This window comes from Anopheles darlingi, chromosome 2, assembly GCF_943734745.1.
Source record: "Anopheles darlingi chromosome 2, idAnoDarlMG_H_01, whole genome shotgun sequence".
NCBI lineage: Eukaryota > Metazoa > Arthropoda > Insecta > Diptera > Culicidae > Anopheles > Anopheles darlingi.
In genome coordinates, this window is record NC_064874.1 from 41,205,790 (window position 1) to 41,229,402 (window position 23,613).

At 47.1% G+C, this 23,613-nt stretch overlaps 1 protein-coding gene across 3 annotated transcripts in view; it reads left to right on the forward strand.

Moving 5' to 3' along the window:
* LOC125949240 (uncharacterized) overlaps positions 1-23,613 on the forward strand; it is a 128,183-nt gene that overhangs the window by 43,386 nt on the left and 61,184 nt on the right. The gene's annotated exons all lie outside the window — the stretch shown is intronic.

The window sequence follows — 23,613 nt, forward strand, 5'->3', positions numbered from 1 at the left end:
TCGTTCCAAGGAGGAGGGGGGATGCGAGTTGCACTGCGGTGTGTACCAGGTACCTCCCAGGCACCAGGTCCGTAGCACCACTGGCCATTAATATTGTACTGGGAAAGGGGGGCTCCAAAAATGCACGCAGGTTAATCGGATCGGAACGAGATTTGCCGTGACGCCAAGAGGGCAGGTCCTCCGCTTGGTCCGGCTTGGTGCTTCGCTTGACCGGTTGCGCAACGTTATTTTATAATTTTCCCTCGACTGTAGACGCGGATTTAAAAGTTATGGCGCAGTAGGCAGGATAGGCGAGGCAAACGGGTTGCGGCCAGTGTCCAGCTGGATGCACTTTCTCGCTCCCAGCTGCCGTAGTGGCCGATCGGTTGGTAGGAGAGAGAGAGTGGACCGGACCGGAAAAGGTGGAAAGCTTGGCGCAAAACTTTCCTGTTACACCTGTCGAAGCCAAATAGATTTCCCATTTCCACGCTACGCTGGTTGCTATGCTGGTTGCTACGTGAGGGGTTTGGGTGTTGATGATGAAGTTGCGCTGCTTAATCTCCAGCACACTAATACATTTGCCGCGCAAGGAAACTCTGAAAGTAATTTTTCATGATTTATAAATGAGCATAAAGTGTGCAAAGTGCCGGCTAGAAGACTAGTGCTGGTGTTTAATTTTTTTGTTCTTGTTTATCTACTTTCCTTAAAGTGGTACTCCCGCGAACACGTTTATAACTTCTCGCGAAACACATTAATAAATAATTTCCACCTGTTTTGTTAATCACCACGATGCACACCGGTGCAAGCAGATAATGGTTCCGGTGGTTTTCTTTCGCATTTATGATGCACACAAAAAGAACATAACCAATCCAAGGGATCCAATCTCAATTCCAATAATCCAACGTCTCAAGCCCATTTGAAATTGTTTCCCGTCCCATCATCATTCGAAACATTCATTCCACCATTTTTCATCTGGAAGGAGAAGAAGGCATTAAGTCCTGTCAAACGGATGGTTACCACTTTCTCTCGCTCTCGAGTCCGTCACAGTGTCAAGTGTACTTGGGAGGATGCTGAAGACATGCTGATTGCTTCTTGAACGGGCAGCCAGAGTCTTCGATCCCCGTTGCCACGTCGCGCATATTGGAAAGTCGTTCGTTCGTTCGAACGTTTTTGCTGCTTCGTTGAAACACTTTCTTGAAGACGCGATGGTAGCGGTCTTGAAGCACTTCCTCGATTCGATTGTGGCTCTCCAGCCGCCGGAATGGCTTCGATCGATTAACGAGTGCAGCAGCCGGATGGGGCCAGAAGCCTCCGCTCGGGGGAACAAAGTTCGTCAATTCTCCGTCAAGTTCAGGGCTTTGTTGCATTTTACCGTTTTGCCATCATCGAGGTACTGTTGCAAAGTCGATCAATCAGACTGATCAATTATTCAACTGATTCGATGGGCAACAATTGCATCCAGAAGCCGGTCTCGACTTTCAGTTCGTTTCGTTTCGTTTCGTAACTTTATAAATACTCCCCATGACCGGATGCCGGATTCCTGCGATGACCTGGTTCGTAATTGAGTTTACGCTAAGTTTACGCTAAGAAACATTCAGCAGGATATAAGAGGAGAGCTTAGTCGAGCCACGAGGCGAACAACATGCCATTTGATGATGTACCGGAGTCGTCGTGAATGTCGCCGGTTAAGAACGACTTACCCAAAATCCGCACCAATTGGCAAAGTGGTAACGATAATGGCAACCAATGGTTGCTTTATTATATCAAAATTCGAAACGGGACGGGCTCCGTGGTCCGGACACCCGCGGGGGGAAAATTCATTTGATGATGCCAATATCGGGAAGCGATTCGGTTTGGTCGGAGGTGCGATACCTGGAAAGCTCATCCTCATCTCCATCGGGAAATTGTGTCCTCTCGTCGTGTGTTGTCTCGATTGAGCCCTTTGCCGTTGATCCTGTTTGGAGTGCAGGCAGCAGGCTTAAGCGTACGGTGGCGCGCTCCAGCACCAGAAAACCATCATAATACCGCGTGTTGGGCGATAATCTCTCGTAAAGTGTCAAGAGATAACGGAGATTCCCTGTTCCCTTACCGGTCCTGCCCTTTTTTCCCGGCGAGTTTCAGCGGCAGAACGAGAGAACGGCACGAGAGGAACCGGAAAAGATCAAAGCGAAAAGATTACGCCGAAAGCGAACCAGAACACACGATGGTTGTTGGTGGATTGATTCACGAGCGCCAGCAGCAGTAGCACTCTTTCAGCTCTTCGAGACGCCTTCAGAAACAAGAAACGAAGAGGCGTAAAAGACTCAGATAGAGAGAGGCAGGAACAGCAGGATGTGGAGTGTCTCGAGTGGCGCGAAACCTGTCGTCCTGTCGTGGATTGATCTGCGAAACAACAGAGTCAAGAGATGGGCGTGCTGGGCGCGCTGGAACCGCCGAGTCGGTCGAAGCCATCCTCGAAGGCTTACATCACAATTCGATGGGCTCTGAGCACCCCCTCGGCTTGAAGGGGATTTGCTTTCCGTTCGTTCCGGTGCCGTTCTCGCGATCAACTTGGGCGCGCCTTCTTGAAAAAGGGTTCTACTAGCTATCTGGTTTTGCATCCGACCGAATCGAGCTCGCGATACCGTAGCCTAAGGCCTTTACATCCGCCTTCACCGTGGTAAGGACCGTGGACCCGTTTGCTTGTGTTTTGCGGCACCCGCGCCGCCGGGAATCCGGATGCCTCTTCACCATTTCGACGGACGGTCGGATTCTGTACGGTCGAGAGAGCGAATTGAAGGTTGAACGATGCCACCGCTTGTGGCCATCACGGTGCGGTGCGACCTAATGAAGCTTAGGTTAAAACAGCGAGACCCCGCAGCGCGAATCTCGATGCTCCGAACGTTGATGAAGATGACGAAGAATCAGAGCGAAAAGAGAGAGGAGAACGCGAATGGTGAAGGTGCAAAGTTGGAAGATGGAATTTATTTGCCTTCGGAGTGCTGTTTATCTTGACTTTATGACTACCTTTATACCCCTCTCTGCTGCTGCTGCTTCTGCTTCTGCTGCTCCGCGTGGCATGGGTCCATGGAAGTTGAAATGCACATCCCAGGGTCCAAGGCCACGCCACGCCACGGCACTAACGTGCTTAACGTCACGCGCGCTCCAAGCTGGCTGGCCCGTTTTGCTGGGTTATTGGTTGGTTGGTTGAAGTGCTGCTGGCAGCATTATAAATAATTAAAACAAAGGTTATAATTCATAACAAAACCGGGAGTGGGGTCAACAATGTGCGGGGGCATCCTTCCATAATCAACGGTGATGTTTAATGTGCTTTTTTGTTGTTGCTGCTGTTGCTGTTGTATGCTCTCTATCGTGTCCGCCCTCGTGTCAATGCCAGTGACTGACGCGCGTGGCGTGGCATGGAAAATCTGGGAAAACCTGGTGCAGCACCACCACCACCAACACGCAATCCGGGCGGTCCACGGCCCGGGGTGTATGATTGACTTTGAAATCGCGCGTTGGTTGTAGTTCGATAATCCAGCGCATCTGCTACGTCCCTGAGGGGTGGGTGTTTTCCCTCGTTTTTTTGTATACCCCTCCCCGCGACCAATAACTAATTCCTGCCGAAGAATCGAGACGAATATCGAGACTTGAGTGGCATTTGATAAGCGCGACCGCCTGCCCTGTCCTGTCCAACCGATGATTGGTGACTGGTTGTTGTTGTGGGGCTGTTGTATGTCAGATGATACACAAGTGGCCACTGCATCGGTGTGAGATCCCTATGTTGATTTCCCTGTCCCGTCAGTCACTGATGTGCTGTGCCTGCCCTGTCCCTCGCCAACCAACGAACTGGTCAACCAACAAACCGACAAATCGACCAACAACGTCGCCGCCGCCGCCGTCGTCGTCATCGTCAGCGTTGCTCGAAAGGTTATTAAAAATTAAACAGAATGATAGACGGAATGTCTACGTAGCGAGGGCTCGGAGGCCGGGGGCGCTTGAAAGTTTCATAAGCCAGGGAAACGTAACGTATGTTCGTCTCGATGGCGTCGATGGCGTTCGACGCTTATTTTCCAAATTGAGAGACAAAGCAACGGGTTCTTGGTCGCCATTTCGATGGCGCCAGAATGTCGTCGTCGTGGTCCTGAACGTCCTGAACGTCGTGGTTGTGGAGTTTATTTCTTGTTTGAAGCTCAATTAGCGATGAGCTCATCGAGGTAACATCACGGCAGAAGCATGATTCATTTCCCTAGTTGTTTGTGCATGTCGACTGCATAGACGAGGACACGCTGGTGGGAGAGGAGTTGTTTGCAAATAGAATTTGTATTGCTTTGTGTCGTAAAGTTTGCAAAAGGAACATTACTCTGTTTGACTAATTTTGTGCCAAAGCTGGTCGCAAATATCGCGACTTATGTTCGCTTTGTATGTTCGTGTCATTGTTTTATGAACGTTCTCCTGCATTCGTTTTGGGGATAGAGAAAACATGATTTAAGGTTGTTTCGACATGACCAAAAATGGTCTAACTAATCATCGCAATCAATTAAAAATCGACAGGCTAAGATTCACAGTCAAACCGGGACTAATGATGATGGACTAATTGCTTATACTAATATCGATAATAAGATCGAGTTTTCGTTCTGTTAGCAAAGAATGTAGAGTGTTTAGGAGAGTAATGAAAAGCCTGAATCAGGTGTATTTGGTGAAAGCCTTTTAAATTCTACCATGATGCCATTACTTGCGCTATGTTTGGTCCAAACCTAGGTTAAATGACTTCTTAGAATACACTTTGTCTAACTGTCATTTTTCTCGAGTACTAATATTCGAGCTTAAAACATTTTAGAAACACGGAAATGATCATTGTTTTTCAGATCGTAATCATTAGTTTTTCATTTGTTAGAAGCAACCATCGTATTTTATAATTACACCATCAAGTGCTCATAATTATAAAAAAAATGCTAAAATAAGTAATATCTTCTATGAAATTATGTAAACAGCGATCGCTTCAACTATAAAAATAACTGAAATTGATAAAAAAAGGTTTACATGAACAGGTAACATTGTTAACGTTGTACATAACATAGGATAGCCATTAGAGTAAGCATAAACTCAGGGTATACTGAATATGCAACATGATTACTGCATGTGCAACATTATGATGTGCCAGAGAGTCAATTGAGATAATTCTGTTTTAAACAAAGTCCAGCACTGTGCTTTTTTCCTTTATTTTATAATGTACTGCTTTTTATGGCTGCATCACTCGATGACCTTATCGCATTTCACTGTAAAACTCCAATTAACAATAGCTGAAACCTTGTAACTTTGTAATTTAAACCATTTGCAATTGAATGAAAAAAAATCACTCAATCACGAACAAACCATTTGTAGGCCGCTGTAGGCGGAGTGGAAGGAGATTAATATAAATTGAGCCCCGTTTCAAAGCCATACAAAATTCCGCTTCCTGCACGGTTGCCCGATACCGAGAACCCCTTTCCCGGTATGCTACGATAATAATACGGTATGTTTACATCGGTACGACATTAAAACGTAATTTATTTGATACCCACTGGAGGTCACATTCCATAAAAATCATTTCGAAGAGAGGCTCGTGTGCTCGAATCCAGGCACCGGTGTGTACGACTGTGAACCTCGCAGATCGCAAAAGAGGTAACACACACACACACACAGACGTGGCAAAATGAGGCTCCACTGTGCCTCATCTGGTTGTATTTTTGAGTCGCACAAGCAAGGGAAACATTGAAAAACTTGAGAAAACTCAACTGACTTAAATTGTCGGAAAAAACAAAAAGAAAAAACAGAGAGAGACAGAGCAAAAGAGAGAGAAAGGGAATGAGAAAAAGCGAAAAGGTAGCGAGTAACCCCGGGCAACGCCAGCCACCGTGTGTGTAACGTAATTTATCGTAATTGATTCAACGAGACCGGAAGCTCCGAAGGACGCTCTCACAGTCCCCATGCTGCTCATATGTGTGTGTGTGTGTGTGCGTGTCTGTGTGTTTGTGCGTGAGTGTTAAAAGTTAATCCACTGAAAATGTTTCTTGCAGTACAGAGACAGAGAGAGAGAGAGAGAAACCGAGAGCGAGCGTACAAAGTGTCGCCAGAAAACCCTCGAAGGTTGGGGACCCTGGTTTTCGAAGGGGGCCGCTCGCAAAGACACCTCGCAGGCGTTAACTTCCGGTTTCCCGGGTTGGGCGCACTAGAGTAGGCGCGGCGCGTTGCAACGGAGCGAGGTAATATTCTCCCTCCTCGGCCACAACCCGTGCAGAACCCTTCCGCTTCTTCCGTCTGGCGTTGCGCATTGCCAGTTGGTATCATCTGGGTAATGTTGCTGCTGCTGCTGCTGCTGCATGGGAGGATACATAAATTTCAAAATTAATTAATTTGATTCAATTCATCCTCTCTCTCTCTCCCCTTTTTGGCCCGGTGGTCCCTTGCTGATCATCGCAAGGAGTAGCTTGTGCATGAGTCACCAAGGGTAACGAGTCGACGTGTGTCGTTAAGCTAAGCTCGCTCGCTCATTGGTTGGTCGGTTGGTTCGCTTGTGTTGTGGGGAAAGTTGAAGAAATATCATCATAATGATCCCCGGGTATACATGCGTTTTTGGGGCGTCGATGGCGCTGGCGAAGGAGAAGGAGATGTGGAAACGATCGGGCTGATGATGAGTTTGTTTCGAAACGAACCCAAACGGTGGTTAGGAGTTAATTGACTTCCTAAGTACTTAACTACCTACCTGCGCCGAGATTCCAGAGACTCCAGCACTACGGTGAGTGTGTGAGCTAAATAGAGAGGGAGAGAGAAGGAGCCATTGAACCGACAATAATCGATAAGTGGCCCCCAAACTCGTGAAAGGGGCGCTCGGAACGATAAATTACCGCCGGCGCCGGAAGCTATTTGACAAAACTTCCTAATCGATACCCGAGATACCATTTACCATCGTGGCCCGTGTGCTCATACCTGTGTGCCATTCAGGCATTCGGCATGCTTTAGCTCCAGTAGCACCAAGAGCAGCAACAGCAGCAACAGCAACAGCAGCATCTTCCTTTCATCTCTCGACGACATCATTTAATTGGCGGAACAGAACATTGCTTTTGGCCCGAAAGCAGCACTTTCCGAATGCGTGCGTCTCTGTCTGTTTGTCTGCCTGTCCGTGTGTGTGTGTGTCATCACCGGGAATGAGGCAACTTCCGAGTCAAAATGTCGCCCTTCGCCGTCACCGTGTGCCGTTTCACCTGACGTCATGTAATTTGTTTTCGGGGCCAAAACCAACTTTTCACTTCTCCCTCAGTTCCAGCAACATCCTTTTCCCGGGGTGAAGGTTCTTCTTCCAGGAAAAACCACGCGTCGTCGCGTACCACGCAACGCAACGGAACGCACCTTGTTCCGCCGACCGCAGTTGATTAGATCCCGCGGTATCTCTCGGGACCTTGTCCCTTTTTCCACAACCACGAAGTTTACTTTAAAGTTCGATGGCCCTTAGGCTTCCTTAACCTCAGCAAATGGTTGCTACGCTGGATGATACAGGCAAATCTAGTGTGCCTTGTGGGCTTGTGTGCTGTCGCATCCTTCGATTTCAAGCGAACGCCATTGTTGTTTGTCGCTACAGCCGCTGCCACGAACATGGTGGTGGTGATGGTGGTGGTTGAGTAAATCGACTCTAATCGACTTAATGACAATGGTCTCCATTTTGGTGTGCTCCAAATCCGGAAGAGACGGCGCCAGGAATGGTCGATGGTCGCTTCTTGCCTTAAGCAGCAGCCAAGATGTTTTGATGATGGCGGCCAAATAGCGCAGATAGCGCAATAATGATGATCGCAGCGTATCGCGTCCTCCCCTCGTTAAAGCATTACCTTTTCTCCCCTCTTCCTCTTCTCTGCTGACCAGCGGCCAACCAGCGCCTCGGCACGCCAAGGGCCTCATCCCGGGTTCTCGGGGAGTCCCGAGTGACGACGTGACGGCGGTCACTTCGCGCGATTGGTTTGGGATTTGCGGACGGGGAGGGGGGTACGGAAGTACACGGAAACACGCGGAAATAATGGCGATGGCAACGGTATCGATCCTCGCACACACACACACGCACATACCAAGGAGTGTTTGGAAGGAACTCCTAGAACCAATCCGCACCACCATCGGAACCACCTTCCACGGCCACAAACCGCAAATTCCTGGGGTCTTCCTGCTCCCGATACCGAACTAATGGCGGTCAAAGATGGAAGATGGGCAAATGGCAATAAATTTTAACACCCTTGACCGACCGACCGACCGGTCCGACAGTCTGGGACTGGGACTGGGACTGCGACTACGACCTGCCTGCTTTCCGATTCCACGACTTCCACCCGGGAAGATGGACGATACGGACGCTGATTTTATTGCGTCGTCAAGGCACCATATTTTCTCCTTAACGCCATTCCGGCAATTCTGGCCAACCGGCTAAGAAGCCAACCAACGAGCCAGGACTGTTGGGTCACTCGGACTGCGGACTGCGGATAGTAGCAGGTAGCGTAGCGCAACGCAAGTTAAAGCGAATAATGAAGAACAGTTTGCAGATGAGTGAGCTAACGAGACACGTTCCCCGTCTCCAACAAGAGCCAATGTGTGTGTGTGTGTGTGTCTCTTTCTTCTCTCTCCTTCTTTGTCTCTCTTTTGTCCCCTTCCCTGGTCCGAAGTTGGCTGCGATTGCAAAAAGTGCGTTCGAAGACAAAATTAATGAACTGCCGTTGGTGGTGGTCCTGGGTTGATGACGACGACAACGAAGTGTCACGGCGATCCTTCCTCTGCTCCCTCTACTCCAGCACGTGGTTACTCCGGGACACACCGGCCGGCCGGCCGGCCAGCCAGGAGGAGGGTTTCACCGACGTTAGAACATCATAAAAGTGTTACGTGATAAATCGAGAAATTACCGAACGTGATTGGTTGGACCCCCGAGAAGTCCGGGGACGACGAGTGCCGAGCTCAGCAAATACCGTGGTGGTAATGGTGTCCTCTCGCCCCGTGTCCCAAGCTAACCACATTTGTCACCGGCAAGAGGTCCTTTTCCTGCCTTCACTCCACACCGCCTTCCGATCCGCAGCATGCTCTTATGCTGAGCGATGTTTAATTGAGAACCCGCCGAGGGGGGAGGGGGTTTGATTATTACTTTATCCCGCACGGAGCAAAGAATGCCGGGGAGGGGTGCGGATGATTCATTCAAATTCACTTTTCAGCCTCTTAAGTCCTCCCCTCAAAAGTGGATCGTTTATGCGAAGAACAAGTGATTTAAGTAATCGAAACTCGCGTTAAAAGCGTCCTCGATTCAAACACGCGCCACTCAAACAACCAAACAACTAACCGACCGGCCAACAACACTTAACCTGCAACAACAGAAGGTGAAACACACACACACACACACACAATGGCCAGCATGCCAGCGATGGCGGTGGAGGAAGTGGAGAACTTTTTTCTTGTTTTTGTCCCACCAACCAACCTGGTAGCCCGCCAGCCAGCCAGCACTCGACTTTACGACCCAATCAAATGAAACAGTTTTTCATCGAATTTTAACGATTCATAAAGTGGCCAAGGGTGGGGGGGGATGAGGTGGTCAGAGAGAGTGAGGCAGAAAGTGGCGGTGGTGGTGGTCGATTTCTGTGCTTTGCTCATCGATTTATGTTCTTTACGACAGGCATACTTATGCCCCTTGCGTTTCGGTGTCTATGTGTGTGTGTGTGTTTGTGCCAATTGTTGGTGTCCCGAAGTCAAAGTACGCGGCACATTCCACAGGATGGACAGAGAAACAGCAAGAGAGAGGGAGGAAGCAACAAAGTTCTCGACTCTTGTCGCGCCGCGCGCCCAACTTCAACTCCCACTCCAACAATCAATGGCCGGTCTTTTATAATGATAATAAATTTGTTGGTAATAATTCAATCTTTGCTAATGTTTTGCTAACGGGGAACGGGGTGGAAATAGCACTCGGCCCCGATAAATAGCCAGCCATGATGATAGTGTGCTTTCGGGTGGACGCTCTTGAAATGTCCGAATTAGTGATGCAGCACCGAGCGCACTCCTGGGCGCTCCTTAGATGGCGGTGGCTACTTGATGCGCTTCCACGGGTTGCTTGGATTATTGTTTCGATGTCGAGAGCTGTCAGTTTGGTGGATGATTTGTTTGTCTGGAGTGGAGGGATCCACCGGCTTTTTTGTGGGGGGGAACACGATCGAGTCGATGCACGAGGTCACAAGTCGGTTGTCCATCGCCCGAAGGAATGGACTTCGTCCTTGCAGCCCGCTAACAGAGTAAAGTGTTTGTGGAGGCATCGTCTGCAAAACATAAATTATTACGAGACTCACGAGAAGCATGCAGTTTGGTGGCTGGATAGAGGAAAGAAAAGAAAGAGATAGAGAGAGAAAGAAAAAGAGAGAGAGAGAAAGAGAGAGAGAGAGAGAGAGAAAGAAGAAGAGAGTAATTGAATGTGTAAAACCACTTTCAGCTAACAAGTTTATCCGTGTAATCTGAGGCTGTAAAATCCATTTTCTGTTCTAGTGAAAAGCTCATGTTTACTTAAAGTGCATCCTGTGCAGCGCAACCAGAGGTCCAGAGACCAGGGTACGTGTAGGGCAAGATGATCTGCATCATCAGTGCAGGAGGCGATAACTTTCGATCCAAGGGAATAGTTTTGACGGCAAGTTTTGACGTAACCACGGAACTTCTTGAAGTTTGTTCCGAGTTGAAGTTGACCTGCAAGTGGGAGCACTTGCACACACACGCACAGGCACATGCATTCATTATTCTAAATAGTTTGGCAACATAAGACATGGGGAGAGATAGCACGTAGCACCACTTGCATAAGTGCTGCACCACGCGAACCGGATTAGTTAGGAGGAAGGATTAGAAGAGCTCAGATTAGGTTCGAATCGTCCATTTCTGGCCACTCTGGCATCTGGTGAGCGCACAAAACGGATCCGCTATCATTCTTTCGATCGCCTCGCTGGTATTACGGGACTTTTGGGGACACATTTCACACACACACACACAGACGCACAAAGACGCATGGAAAACATAAAAGCACATCACCAGCACACAACAGCAGCTTTTACCGATCAATCCGAACCACCGTGGACCATATTTCACCGGGAGTGTGTCCGGTCCCATTCCATCCGGTCCGGACCGGTGAGCGACAATCCACCGGCAAACAATCGAAACGCTCGGTGCAATGTGCAACGCGCGCTGCATCCCCATTTGCATATCAATACGCGAGTGTAAACCACTGGTTGTAAAGTGATAAAATGCTTTCCAGAACACGAGCGCGTCCCTACGAACCCGTCAGCGGCCACGGAAAACCCGCAGCACTCACGGTAGCCTCCCGTTTTTTGGCCACAAACCATCAGCTTCATCCCTCGGTCACTGGACGAAACGGTCACCTGGTGGTGGGCACAACATCCCCGGGTATCCGGGAACACCGGTCCACGACGACGACGACGACGATGACGATCGACGACAACAACGATGGTCCAGCCCAACCCCCTAACCCCGAAACAAATCACAAAAAAAAAACACACTGACAAAATCTACCACCCAGTTACCGGTGGTCACTTCAGAGTAGAAATGCCGTCGATGAAGCAATAGGGAGGTGCACCTGATGGGCGCGTTGGGTGGTTGTGGTTTGTTGGCTTCCATTTCGATTGTTTTCCGGTGGAGCCCGAAATGTAAAATCTCATCTCTCGCCCGTAGTGAAACCATCGGGAAACCAACCAACCAACCTGCCAGTCTGCCAGCATGCTGTTCCTGGTGCTGCTACTGCTGCTGGAGAGATAAATCGACCGGAACCGGGACCGGAACCGGCTCGATCGCTGTGTGTGGTCATCGAGCAACGGCTCAAGCACCGGTGTTCGACCGGATTGGTTGCAATCCAAGGCACAGGTCCTGACCATTGTCTGCGTGAACAGTGAACGTCCCCAGTGAAGGACGACAAGGGCGACGATGACGATGGTTACAGTACTGCTGCTGCTGCTGCTGCTGCTGATGATGATAACAATCTTTGGCCGTAAACTTGCTCTTTACAAGCGGTCACGCTGGCGACAGATTGGTTTTGGGGATGGTTAGGGGTTTGACGACAGTGGAAGAGTGCAATGAGGAAGTCCTTCCCTTGTCGAAGGACATCCAACCGAGGCTTTCGTTCCGGTTCGCGGAAGTATCGACATACGAGACCCTACCCCCTCCCAAAAACGGGTGGTGACCACGCCTGGGTTTGATTGTTTCAGGAAGGTTCCCGCCCGGCAGTAACAGCAGCAACAGCAGCAGCAGCAGCAGCGACAGCAGCATGACGTCAGTTGTTGGTTTGATGTTGAGAGAGAAGACCTCGAAGTAATAACCGATGCAACACCACTACCGTGCGTTATGCATCACTCGCCGCGTGTGTCCTCTCGTCATATCACCGCGATCATGCTGCTTGGTCCGTCATCATCATCATCATCATCGTCGTCGTGTTCCTGGCCACTGGGTGACAAGTGCGCTCTCGGACACTGTCATTGCATAAATCGAAACCATCAGCAGGACCGGAACCGTCGATAGATAGGGTGTGTGTGTGTGTGCGAGTTGCACTTCCCGAGTGCACCCGAGACGGACGGCTGGGCATCGCAATCATTGATAATGGTGCTCACTCATGGCAATGTACGCTCTGCCCTACATCATGCTGGTCAATGTTGGTTAGCGTTCTGTTGTAGAAAGCCTTTTTGGCGTGACCGCACGGCCTCCCACTTGAGTGTCTTTTCACCGCCGGGTCCAGAATATAATATATTGGCGATAAATGTACCGTTGCACTAGAAACATACCGAGAGGTAAAGTTGTCACTGTTACTTACGCGTTTTTCAATCAGTTTGGAATGACCTGATCGCGGGCTACGTATGATACTAAAAACGTCGAAAAATCGGAAAATTCAGCAAACATTTGACAACATCTATCAACTATTTAGATGTTTGAAAAATGATACAGCAACTGCTTCAGTTCAACAATATCTCAATTAAATCAGGACTTAAATGGCTGATTTTTCAAAAGATTATTGGGAAGGACACTTTTTGTGAACCATTCCATTTTATTTCCCAAATTTCATAGTAAAATACAATTTTTCAAAAATACTTGTTGAAGATTTGTAAATCGCATCTAATTTAGAAGAGCAAGCCTATAATGCAAGTGCACTTTTCGCGGGGTCCATCATAGCTTTCTGCTGGATCATCGGAAATATACAAATCAATATTCTTTTGTAAGATTATAAATGGTTTCAGGTTTTTGTTGAATATGCAATTTTTCCATTTTTGACAGCTCTCTGATGTTTTTCAACTTCTGATATAATGCTTTTTACAATGTTGCCTCAAAAAACAAGTATTAACCATTTTCATAAAAATCTTAACGACGACATCAGGCAAATAGTGTACAGATTTAATGAACAAAATTTCAAATCGATGGGTACAGTAGTTTTTATGTAACGTTGGTTCCACACACCGCAGAAAACGGGGTTGAAGCGGCGGTTTTTAAAAATCAATAGCTTTGCTAGTTTTGCATCGAATAATCCAAAAATTTCATACAATACTCTTAAAAGGATAAGCATATGAATGAATGTAAAAAGTAAACGGCCGTTTTTATGAGACTTTTTCAGTTTCCATTTTTTCCAAGCCATACCACACATTCAATTTTGAAAACAGACGAACTGTCGTCCATCCGTTTTCTTCGCCAATTTCTCGGCCTAAAATCTCATACTGTGGACGGTAGAGAAAAGAAATTACCTTCTTATAATGGCTGAGATTCTAATAATCTGAAACAGGAATCTGCATCTCTCTTCGTTCTTCTAGTGTCTATATTGTAACGTAAAGTAAAGTTGACAGTTGACAGTTACCGATGAGTGTTGGTGAGTTTTGTAAATTAGTATCGTGCGAAAAAACCCACGTTGGAAAAATAAGTCTCGACTGAAAATTCATTTTAGGGAAATTGTTTGACCAAACAAAGACCATTGCAATGGTGCGGAAATGGAGGTCGAGTGAATGGCGGCCCGCTAATTGCTTTCAATCTCATTCGCAATTGAAGATAATATAGATGCCACTCCGCGGTGGGTTGCCGCTCGCTGAGTGAAAATAAGAAAAGCATTTTCCCGTCATTTTAACCAGCGCACGTTAACAATTCCTCACTTCGTACACCCTCGTGGTGTTTCCCCGCTCTCTTACTCTACCTACCAGCCCGCTCCGGCAAAGCAGGTCCCGGCTTATCGATTTTAACCTGCGGCGTTTGTATGTCGGGATTTTTTTTTTGTATTTTGTTTTCCACCAAGTTTTTCCACCACCCGGGCGCTTTTCACTTTTCTGTCTGCCGTTTTCCGTTTCCGTTTCTTTCCCGTTTCTTTTTTTTGTTGCTGTTGCTTGTTTATTTGTTGTCCTTCTCTCGGTTGTTGATTCACCAACGCAGCGCGCTTTCACTTCCAAGCGCCGGCCGCCTGTTTGGTTCTCCTAACTTCATTATGTTCTCGTTACACTTTCATGTTTGCAAAACCTTCCGGCACTCGGGAGTGGCGTTGGCGTTCTTGGTGCTCAACGTTGCCCGGTTCCGCGTTCGCTTTTCGCGCCATTCCCGCACCACTCGTCGCCAACTCCCGGGAAGACCTGTGAGACATTATTTTTTCATCGTCCAGCCATCAGTACTCCAGTCCCGGTGCCCGGTTCCCGGTTTGTTTTACTGTTTTTCTTTCTCGCGATTCTTGCCACTTTTTTTGCTGGTACATGGTTGTGTGTGTGTGTTTTGGATTGCATGATCCTGCCGCCCTTTACCAAAGTTGGGATCGTCAAAAACTCGACGTTTCGATAACCCGGTTTCCGGGGCTTTTTTTTTCACCGGCCAAGGCAGGGCTGTGTTGTGTTTTTGATTTTCCCATTTTCCCGCGAACCAACGGACGAACTCAACATTGCTTTTCAAGGGATAAGCTCTCAGGGCCTATCCCTGGCCTGTTTCTGTTTTGCGCCGATTTTACTCGCTAATTAGGTATCGGGTTTCCTTCGGTGGCCGCGATTTGGCCGGGTGTTCCGGTTCGCCTTGTTTTGCAGCGCACCGAATGCGCCGAATGCCACGCCAAGTGTCACACCGAAATAAGGCATCTTTCGGTCTGCAGCATTGCTACAGCATCAGCTACATTTTGCACACATTCATCATTAACTCAAACATCGTTAACTCAGGTGCTCTTGCTACCATCTTCCACCTAAAATCCGATAAGCAGACCAGACCTAAGGTGGTAGTTAATGCCAAAAATAAATGTTTTTCTTCTGGCAGAGAAGCAATGATTATGGAAATTAATTGGTCCCGGATTTGCAGGAGTGGCTGTTGCCAGAGTACTGCAAATGAGAAGCAGGAATAATCTTTTACTACGACAACAGCAACGAATTGTGATCGTTGGTCAAGGCCATCCACCCCTGACGCGAGCCCTCCTAGGCCCGTTGTAATAGATTCCGTTATTAATGAACTCGATAAGTGGATTACACCGTTATTACAAGCGGCACGCGGCTGCCGGAAGAGGAACATAGACGCCTGGCGCCCCGGCCGTGGCGGAATGACATTTGTTGGTTTTTGCACAAAACATAATACCACGAGAGGTTCAGTTTGGGGCCACTATCTCACTCTCTCTCGCTGCTCTGCTTCACGTAGCGTCCCAGTGGGGGAAACCCCCGTTCAAAATCATCTGTCCAAACGACACACATACATGGGAACCACCCGGAGTTTCGTCTTTTCGTTTCACTTCCGGGCTTACACTTTCCTAGTCTCCCTGGACGAATATCCGACTTTCGACACCGTGAGCGAGGAGAACACATCAGCAATTATCATTTAGTGCTTACAATAACAAAAAGCCACACCAAACTCTCTGGTCTACTCTCGGCCTTCTATGGGACCGTCACTCTGGGGCCTTTGGGCTGCTTCGATGGTGCCGAGATGCCGTACAACATCCAACCTTCGGAGACTGGGAATCGTAGAAGGCGTGGCGTGAGAGAGCATTTGAAAACTTTTCTATTATCGAAGTCAAGAGTGAATGGTGGTGGTGGTGTTGGTGGTGGTGCTGCTGCTGGCACAACAACAACAGCAGCAACAACAGGAGCGAATGGTCCACATTTCGGTTCGCACCATTCTCTAGGGCTAGGTCAACGCAGCCACATCGATCCGAGTAGGAAAAGAAGGAGAAGAAAGGAAGGCAGGATGGAAGCAAGGAGTAAATGTCACTTGGTGGTGGGACTTCGAAAGGCGAGAAGACGGCGCGAGATGAAGAGGAAGAGTAGGAGAAGGACAGTAGTTTTGGGGAGTTTTTAGTAGAAACTCGCAAAGCAAATCGTAGGCCACACTCCGGCAGCGTTCACTGCCACTGGAGAGGAGAAGTTTCCACATTCGGGTTCCCGCACCACCCTTCACAAAAAGGCCGAGAAAGTACTTGGGCCTCTCGGGGCTCTTGGAACCACCCCCACCCCGCACGACCCCCCAAAAACCATTCGGGGCACGACCCCACTCATAGATTTTCCGAGGCAGGGGCAGGAGTTTTCTTTTCCCAAAACTCATCACACAGCCTTCCAGGGGCATCCCTTTTGCAGGGAGTGTCACGCAGTACCACTCGAGACCCAACTGTTCCTCGAGACCTTCCCTTTTTGTGGCCATTGGCTCCCTTCCTCCTCCCCGTTTTTACTCGTCCCCGGCGGCTCCGGAAAACAAAAGTTAATAATTGCTCATATCTTTGGGGAAAATGGAGGCTCACTTCCACCCTCCCGCTTTGGCCTAGGCTGAGAGACTGGCCTAGTGTCGTCGTCTTCGTCGTCGTCGTCGTCTCCCGTTGGATTCCTAGTGTTTCGTTTCGCTCGATTTCACTTTGCGAACCGTGGGTAGGGGTGGGTTGAGGGTGGGTGCGGAGAAGGATGCCGGCACAACTTCTTCGTCACTTTTCGATCTTTTACCCAACCATAAATGCTTTGGCACAGTTTTTCCCGGGCCACGCCACGCCACGCACCAGCCCCACGACCGGTCGACCGACCTCCGAGTTAACCGAAGTCTACCGGGGTGGTTGTCATCCCTGGTCGGTCGGTGTATCAGTCCGGATGGGGAGGATTCCAAGGGTGGATACTGCTTGAACCAGCTTGTTAAGGATGATGGTTTGGTTTTGTTTTGCGGTTGACACCGCGGCGTACACCGATCCCGGTTCCCGTTTGGTGACTTCCGGTAGGCTTTCCTCTTCGCTCTTCGGTGATGATTCAAATCGATTTTTGAATTTAAACCATTTTGTCCCATCGAGGGGTCAACGTCAACGAGGAATGTGCATTTGTGGTTTTCTTCGCTTTGTTTGTAATTGCCGATATTTATTACAGTTCTATGCCTTGTTTTGTGTACTGTTATCAGTGCATATGAGAAATAGGTCATATCTGAGCCAAAAAATGACGTATATAGAAAAGAAAGGTGTCATTTTGTAGGTTTTCTTATTGCCTGCAATAAGATTTATTGATGCAAATTATTCATTAGTTTTATTATATGACTTTTTCGACTTTTACTTTGACATTACCCAAAAATGTTTGCACAGTATTTTAGGTCACATCATTTTCCCTCTTGACGTCACCCTCATTTCAGTTGGTTTTTATACATTTCTAATATACTTTTTAAGTTTCCTTGTGATAATCGTCCAGTAGAAATCGATGGAACGAAAATCCAGACATTTTTGTGTATTGATAGTTTTCCCTATGAAATCGATCTATTTGAATACAAAAAATAAATGCCATACCTTCGGCAAGAACAGCTACCTAAATCATGCCAAAGTTACACAGGATTGTTGGTGGACGAATGAAGAACAAAATCCTTTTCTGTAGACACTCTTTTCTCGCACACATTATGAATGAACGTTACCCCAATGGTGAAAACATTTGATTTGTCGCCACAATGTCAAATCCCATGCCAAATCATCATCTTATGGGCAAATTTATCTCCGTAAAGAAACCAAACCCTTTCTAAACTATTCCCTCTGTGTTTGACAAAGTAATTTTTTTGCACGGTATTTTTCGAAATGCATTTTTACGTGTGTTCCATCGTCCATCAAAATCCAAGTTCAACCAAACAAACAAGTGTTGCAAACACTTGTTCATACAGCTTCCCTGCACGGATTTGGGCAATAAAGCAGTTCTCTTGCGTCCTGTTTGGCTATTTTCTGGCTTTTATGACATTAAAATTTCTTTTAAAAATATTTCCCGAACTGTTATGTCGACTGTCGTGAGTTTTTCTTGATGGAATCACGCTGAGAGATCCCAGGAGTGTTGATTCAATTTTGTTTGAAGAATCGGGCATTCGTTATACTTTTTCAGCTGTTTTCTTTTGCTAGAAACAAGATAAAAGTCCTCCAGTAACGCTAACATATGGTATTTTTAGTTGAGTTTGGAAATTTCAAGACTTTCACGGTTTTTTCTCCAGTCAAATCGATTATAAATAGTGATTGTGCAAATTATTTTTTTCGCTTTTCACGTTCCATCGGTGATAACTTTTGAAGGTGTGGATCAATTTGGACAAACATTTTACCACTAAATAAACCGACTACAATGATTGAAACGCTGTCAACGGAATGGCAAAGTGACCACTAGGCGCGCTGCAATGATTAAACAAAAGCGGCCAAATATTAACTGTTCCAAGCTTTATTATGAAACCTAAACACTATATGTTGGACGGAATTTGATGTGAAATTCAAAGAATTTTCTATCTATCAAACTTTACATTCCTGCTTGCCTTCTGAAAGGAGAATAACTTCCAGGAACATAACTTTCATTTAATTGGGGTTTTACCCAGTACGCCGACTCGTATGTTGGCTTTTGATCAACGTTAATGGATCCCTTTTTTCGAGAACACATTCGTTTTGTTTGATAGGGCCTCCGCTTTGGCATTAATTAGTGTGATGTGTTGTGGGAATTTTAGAAAGGAAAACATATTGTAAACACTATTCCGTGGAATGAGAGGTTTATGGGGATTTGAAGAGCAATGCTTTCGCCATTCGAACGCTTTAGAAATGCGATGTTTAAGGTTCGTGTTACTTCGTGCTAGCCGTTCTTTATTCGGCACTACGCTTTGTGTTTAAACATATGGCATATAATTTTCGTTTAATGATTCTCTAATGTTCCTGTATTGATGGAGGAATTCAATTATACAAATATTATTTGCATGAGGCAATGAATAAGCAATTACTTCAAATGCAGCATGATAGGCAATTATCATCCTTTTTGCCTCTTAATTGATTGTAGATGCACTGAAGCACTGAATTGATTGAAGCAATTTTATGATCATCCGATTGTATGCGAATCATTTAAGTCAGTTTGAAATCCATAGTCAAACCAGATCGAATCGAAACAACCCAAGGGCCTTTGTAGATGAACCAAGGGGTCCAGATTCGCACGAGATAATAAAATGGCTCTTGATGGGTAACACAATTCCAGTAATCTACCAGTTTGATTCATTTCGGCATCATAATGTATTATAATCTGCGCAAAGTGATTGGTTTAAATATCCGATAGGTACGCCTTTGAAGGATCTGTACCATTGTATTTCCAATTTAAAATAAATTGATCTATAATAATAATAATATAATCAGCTAGGGTATAATCATATTTTTCTTCGTACATTATGCCGTTACGTAGTTATGGTTAGCATGGTTTTTAGTGTTCGAGCTGTTGCTTTGAAATAACTAGACACGATTTTTTATATTACTTCTCTTATTAATTTTAATATACCCACGAATGGGATTCGCGAGAGCCGAGCCATGATAAACAATTAACATTCCCAATATGTATTTCTACGCACTAAAATTGGCTGTTCTGAGGGAATTTATAAGTGATCGAGTAAGCTTTTCTCGATATGATTCTCTCAGTTAATTTCTTTGCAAATGAATCAATTTTTTTTAATTCGTACACATTTTTTCTTCTGAAAAAACTAAATGAATAAAATAACAATCAAAACATCATGTCAATAGTTTGATAATTTACGACACTTTTGGTGGTTTTTAAATTAAGAATAAGTTAGAGTCATTGCCATGTAAACGCCAAATAAACAAAGCCTTGAGCAATCGTTTGTGATTCTGTTAATTCTGACTAGTTTTGTGATCTTCGTTATTGCATGGATTTCTATGAAATGTGCATGAGAATCAAATTTCAAGGAAAAGTTGAACACTGTGAGCTTTTGCTCTGGTGAAGCAAAATCTTCTCTTCCCCATAAATTATTCCACAAATCAAAATACCAATCAACCAATTCAAAATGATAAAAATAAGCTACCTCAGATCGACCGGATTTGATCGATGAAATCTTCAATCCGTCGTTACCTAGCCAGCCACCGGGTCAAAATATGTATTCAAAATCCCAACCGAATCACGGGAACGCAGTACCGGGGTCTGACCAGCGAAGGCGGCGAAGGAAGAGAAAGCACCGAAGAACTATGTTTCACTTTTAGTTCACCGGCCAGCGAGCGAGCGAGCGAGCGACAATAAAACTTTTTATTCGATATTTTATCGCTACCAAATGGATGAATCATGTTTCGTCCAGTCCCAGGTCCACTGGATGGACTCCACTGATGGCCCTGACTGGCCACGGACTGGCCTCTTCATACTTTCACTCCCCTTATGCTACCGGGGGCAAGCGTTGAGTTTGCTGTTGTTATTGTTACGCGTCCATTTTCCAGGGAAAATGGAGAGGGTTCGCTCCGTCATCCGTGCACGGGATGTCGGATAATTTGAAATTGTTGATTCTGGTTGATTTCCGAACATGGCTTGGCCTTGCTTTACAATTGGCCTTCCACTCCGCCCCGGTCTCTACGGCCAGTTGGTCCTCTTGTTGTGGATCTATCGATTCTCTGTAGCACTCGCTACGGAGCGCTCACCGACGACGATGTTGCCCTTTTGCGCCTTCTTTGAAGCTGTAAATTTGGTTACATTAGGCACAAACGCGCCCGATACGACGCGCCGACGGTGGAGAAGGTTTGATGAAGTGAAGTGAAGCGTGGCGACCACCAAGCGAGCACCAAACGAAGGCACACAAATACATAAATGTGTTTCGCATGAAATCGTAATGAAGTCTGATGCTGTTGCTGCTGTTGCTGCTGTTGCTCCCGCTATCGATTTCTCTGCCAGCCAGCCAGCAAGACCTTCAGAAGGAGGACCTTCAGGTCAGGTTCAGGTAGATGAATCTGGGGGGGGGGGGGTCTGAGACCGAACCGGCCGGAGGTGGAGAAGGGTCAAATCAAAACTTGCCCCACCGAGAGGCACCCTGTAAAGGGGGTTACTTTTTGGGGTACGCGCAACCCTTTGGAATTTGTTTTCCCTCCCTTTTGCACACCCACCCTCCCCCCACGCTTGGCCACTCTCGTGCTCTCATTTTCTTCGCGCGACGCATTCCACTGGACCAGGCAGGCAAATAAACTTAACTCGCCAGTGAAAGTTCCGGGGCCAAGTTGTGGCCAATTGACCGCCAGGAGGTCGGGACCAGCATCCTTCGGTGAAAGTGGCCATAAGGTCGGAGTGGATGGAACAGAAAACAAGGAACGAAACGTTAAACAAAACAAAAAAGTCGCAAGAAAACAATGGAATGTAAAGCGGCGTTGAAAGTATAGCAAGCATTTAAAATTCACAAGACCATCAAACCGCTCGTCTAACCCCCGAAGAGGGGGGAACGGTCTGGCTAGGAGGGGGCAGCCTCAATTTCTTTGATTAACTGAAAGCCACCGTCACTGGCTCTAGCAGGGCAGGCAGGGCAGGTTGGTAGTAGTGGTAAACCCTCCGGCTACACACCGGCCTTGATCCCGTGGTTGGTTGGTTGGTCGTTCGTCTTACGCGAAGGGTTTTCTTGGTTACCGAAGGGACCTGCGGAGTTCTACGAGCCGCGTAAGGGGGTGGCGTGCATCATCAGCGACGCGATCGTCATCCTCCTGGCATCCGTCGGCATCGTGGCCGCGGTCCGTGGGCGGTTGATTTTTTCTAATTTTATTTCATTGTTGAAGCATGTTTTTTTGCTCGCGCTTTGTTTGCTGCCATCCTCCCCGTGCTCTCTCTCTCTTCGCTCACAATACTTTCTCCGCGGTCTTTTCGGTGCGCACACAGGACCGGAGAAAAGAGAAAAAGAGGGAAGGAATCACAATCGGGGGGCCAGTGAGTGGCTTGCTTCGGGGGAGGCAAACGGCATCACTTAAGAAAATACCAGGCCATCAAATTAAACCAACATAAAGTGAACGACCACAACACACCGCGAACCGCGCACCGCGCACCGTGTCGAGTGCCCGAAGAACGAACTCCAGAGGACGTCGTCATCGCTGCTCCTGTCATGGTGGTGGTGGTGGTGGTGGTTCTGCGTTTCTGGATCTTTCCACAGGAGGCCACCATGATGGTAGATTGGACCGGGATGAAAGCAAAAGGTTGGAGAGCAAAACAAAAAAAAAGGGTAACCAGCGAAGCAACCGAGCAACGGAACATGTACGCGAGTAGTAGCCAGCCAGGGGGACTTGGCGCTGAAGGAGTTCTCGCTCTTTCTCTCCGGCCACATGGCGTCAAACAACAAGACGGTTCCTTCGGTGCTTTCCTCATTCACGCGTTACAGACGATGAAAGGGCCACGAGTTTTATTTAAATTCTCATTTAACGACCGTCACAAAATGACCTTGCCCAGCGCCGGTTACTCGCCACCAAGAACGGATGGGAGGCGGTGATGGTGGTGCTAGTGGTTCTGTGGTCCGTTCTGTGGAAGGGTTTTCTGGCCCCAAAATGTTGATGAGAGGTTTGAGCACCGGTGAAATGCCTGCAATGCACCGCACCTGGCCCTTCTTCAAGCGAATCAAGTCCAAGGGAAAGTGAAGGGAAAGTGTGCTTGATTATTCCGTGAACTCATCCTAGGAGGCGAGGGGCGAATCATTCACGTAATTTGCTCGAGACCGCAAAACCATTCGAACGATTTCATTCGAATTCGAATGGGATGGTAGCAAGGAGCTGGGCAAAGTGTAAGAGTGGCAGGCAAAGGGATGGTTCTGTTTGTTGGTGAAAAGATTGCTTTCCTTTAATTGACTTTCCCTTTGGTTGATCATGTGGTGTGTGGTGCAGGGAGCGAAGTGCTTTGTTAGGACGTCAGGACCTTCGGCATGCTTTGATGTTGCTGACTGCTGGCCTTTGCTGACTGCTGGTACACAGGGATGGCACTAGGATGAGGTCAACAAACGGTTCACCAACCGATTGTCACACAGTGTACCGGACTGCGTTGCGGATGGTGATGCCCTAAGCGTTACAAATGGTTCGAATGAAAGATGCGTCGACCCGTAATTGGTTGGATCAGAAACCGCTGCCGTGGCCTCCTGCTGTCAAATGTGCTGCCTACTGATTGCCTGTTTGTCTGTAAAGTGGTTGTAGTCAATGCCAATGCCAATGGTTGGGAAATTCATATTGCTTCCGGAATGGGCTATGGGACCAATATGTGCAAAGTTACGTTCTATTAAACGTTTCGACTCGATGGTATCTGGAGTGTAATGACATTTACATCGATTTACAACATTCTTTTGATAATTCTTTGCACGAAACTTCTTAACTGAAATAACGAACAATAGTTTAACAGCCTCACTTAAGTTTTGGCACTAGTTTTAGTTTGTGACAAATTGAAGGTGATCTCTCTG